At 36.5% G+C, this 3,424-nt stretch overlaps 1 long non-coding RNA gene across 1 annotated transcript; it reads right to left on the bottom strand.

The window, feature by feature from the left end:
* Window positions 1-1,071: 1,071 nt before the first annotated feature.
* Window positions 1,072-3,215, bottom strand: LOC309652117. Its single transcript, XR_014258596.1, has 2 exons — window positions 2,013-3,215; window positions 1,072-1,949 (listed from the first exon to the last, which is right to left on the bottom strand). It is a non-coding gene; the product is annotated as an uncharacterized lncRNA (long non-coding RNA).
* Window positions 3,216-3,424: the final 209 nt, after the last annotated feature.

The following is a 3,424-nucleotide window of genomic DNA, read 5'->3' as shown; positions in this document are numbered from 1 at the left end:
AATGTTTTCCTGAAAGTTAATGTAAGGTTAATTTTAGAAGTGGAGTTTCAACTGTTTACTAAATGAGACCAAACACATCAAAAAGGAAGCCAACTTCAGAAAAATGTCTAGATACGTGCCTGATCAGCTCATATTCCCTACCCAACTTGCGTGGCTTAACATTGGCTGGCAGCCCATAGATAGAGGCTGCAACACTTGAGGACTTGCTCAAATTGAGAGCCATTAAAGTTTCAGTGTGACTTCAAAATGAGTCATCATTTTAAGTTTCAAGTAAACACAACTTTTTCAGAAACAGTAACTCTGAGAGCATGTTTAGTGAGGTAGAAAGTACATCAATACTGAACAGATTATTCTTTTTAACTCTTTGCTCCTTTTGTTATTTTTATTTTCAGTCATGTCCTAGACTTTGTCACTTAATAATTAGTTACTTAAGTCATAGTAATATTTATTGTAATACAGATAAACAATCTACAATCTCACGAAAAATCCATTGATGCAAAGTGGTTATCAGAGATCTTATTAAAATCCTTGCGCCTCAGAATCACCATCTAGTGGCAAGAATCTCAAAAAGACTACAGAGGCTTCCAGACACCCTAAACTTAATAGAATGCAGGTAGCTAATTCAACGATGTTGCACAGTGATAAAAAGTATCACGATTTACTTAAACACTAATGTATATTTTTGTCCAAATCAAGTTATCTGACAAAGAAATACTTTTTATGCTGTGTTAGAGGGAAAAGATTTACATTCCCGTTATAGGTTGTTTGTGTTACATGAGTATCTTTATCATTTAGAGAAACGAGTAAACCCATGATATAACCTGTTTGTATATATTTGTATGTATACAATAGTCATATTTTCAATGGTATGATCAATGTTACTAATTTACTGCTTGGAAGATTGATCCCTTCATTCCCCAGAGATTTTTTATATGATATGTTTTACAACCACAATCTCTGGATATTTACCTTCCCTCCTCTTTACTATTAGTAGAGTTTCAGAGAAGAATCTCTGCTCCTTGGCAAGGCAAATCTGCCTCCATATGGAATTGATTCACCATCTGGTCTCAGCAAATATCACTGCTAGGATTTGAACTTTTGTATGCAAAAGTTAAAATTTTTTTCTCCTCAGCCTAAGACATACAATCCTGTTTTAAAAATCCCTGCCTTGCTTTCGCTAACTCTAGAGAAAACTTCTAGAAAAACTAAAATGTATTCAATGCCTTTACTTTCTTACCTTAAAGTCATTCCTTCACTCTTCACAATCTGGCATCTGGCCTCTGGCCTTATCGTTCTGTGGAAATTTCACCCTGAAAGATCACCAATGACCTGTCTAAATTCAACAGCTTACCCTGAATCCTATCCCTTTTTGTTATGTCTCACAATTTACACTTCCTTAAACCAGTATATTCTGTAATATTTCCTACATACAAAAAGATACAAAGAATAATGTAGTGAGTGTCTGAGTTCCAACTAAGTGCTTTAATACCTAATACATTACAAAACTCATGTTCTCTGGTCACATTTCCTTTTCCCCTCAGTTATTGTTCCTCCTTCTTCCAGGAAACCACTTATCCTGAATTTTGTATTTATCTGTAATATTCATTTTTATATTTTTACCATATATATATGTACTTCAAAATAATATTATAATATTGACCTAAATGTTTTAAAATTTTATTTAAATGGAATTATATACATCATTATGCAATTTACTTTTTATTTGATATTCATCTGTATTGATGACTTTAGTTGAGTAATATTCATTTATATTGCACATAGTATTCCATTGCATGAATACAGTCACAATTTATCTCTTCTTCTATTGAAGGACATTTAGGTTTCTTTAGGTTTTTTTCTCCCAGTTTTATTGAGATATAATTGAGATAGAGCACTGTATAAATATAAGATGTACACTGCTATATTTTAAATGGACAACCAACAAGGACCTACTGTATAACTAACAAGGACCTACTGTATAGCTATATTTAAAATGGATAACCAACAAGGACCTACTGTATAGCACAGGGAACTCTGCTCAATATTATGTAACAACCTAAATGGGAAAAGAATTTGAAAAGGAACTGATACATGTATATGTATAACTGAATCACTTTGCTGTACACCTGAAACTAACACATTGTTAATCAACTATACTCCAATATAAAATGAAAAGTTTAAAAAAAAAGAAAATCCCAATACTTCAATACGAAAAAAATAAGGTGTACAGCATAATGGCTTGACGTACATATATTGTGAAATGATTACCACAATAAGTTTAGTTAATATCCATCACTTCATATAGTTACAATTTTTTTCCTTGTGACAATAACTTTTAGGATATACTCTCTTAGCAACTTTCAAATATACCATATAGTGGTGTTAAGTATAGTCATCATGTTGTACATTACTTTCCCAGGACTTATTTATCTTATACCTGGAAGTTTGTACCTTTTGACCACCTTCATCCAATTCCCATACACCCACCCCCTCCCTCTGGTAACCACAAATCTTCTCTCTTTCTTCGAGTTTTTTTTTTTTATGATTCCATATATAAGTGAAATCATAAAATATGTGTCTGTCTCTGTCCAACTTATTTCACTTAACATAATGCCTTCAAAGTCCATCCATGCTGTCCTGAATGGCAGGATTTCCTTCTTTTTTATGGCTGAATAACACACACACACACACACACACACACACACACACACACACACACACCCACAACTTCTTTATCCATTAATCTGTCCATGGACATTTAGGTTGTTTCCATGTCTTGGCTATTGTAAATAGTGCTGCTATGAACGTGAGGGTTCTGATAGCTCTTTGACATAGAGATTTCTTTTCCTTCAATATATACCCAGAAGTGGGATTGCTGGATGTACGGTCCGGCCACTCAAAATGGCTGTTCATTCCCTGCTCACCCAGTGCCTGCTTCACCCACACCCTACTCACATGAACGTGCTTGCCCCCTGCCTCAACTAGTGATTATTCTAATCCTTAGGCCAGAATGACTCCACCTGCTAGTTTATTAAAGGGAAATACCTGCCCTCCTGATGGTTGTTAACCTGAGAGGCTGTGCGGGATGGGTCCCACCTGCTGGTTTCCCTGGTAACTGATGAGCCAATCTGACGTAAATTCCCCCTATAAATTGTAGCCTCCTTCTCCCTGCTCCCCAGTAGCAAAGATGGCTGCCGTCTGCCGTCTGCCGTCTGCCGTCTGCCGTCTGCCGTCTGCCGTCTGCCGTCTGCCGTCTGCCGTCTGCCTTACATCATGGGGTGTTGCTCCAAGACCTTTTGCTTCAAACATGTAAGATCCCCTGTCCGATAAGCTGTTGATGTCTCTGTCACTGCCTCTGGGCTATTTCTTCGGTCTTGAGGCTGGGCAATTACAAGGCTTGCAGGCCTGCTGGGTGCAGCCTAAC

Source organism: Balaenoptera physalus, assembly GCF_965194825.1.
Source record: "Balaenoptera physalus genome assembly, chromosome: X".
NCBI classification, from domain to species: domain Eukaryota; kingdom Metazoa; phylum Chordata; class Mammalia; order Artiodactyla; family Balaenopteridae; genus Balaenoptera; species Balaenoptera physalus.
Note: the sequence above shows the minus strand (reverse complement) of the source record. Positions and strands in the feature narration are given on the sequence as shown.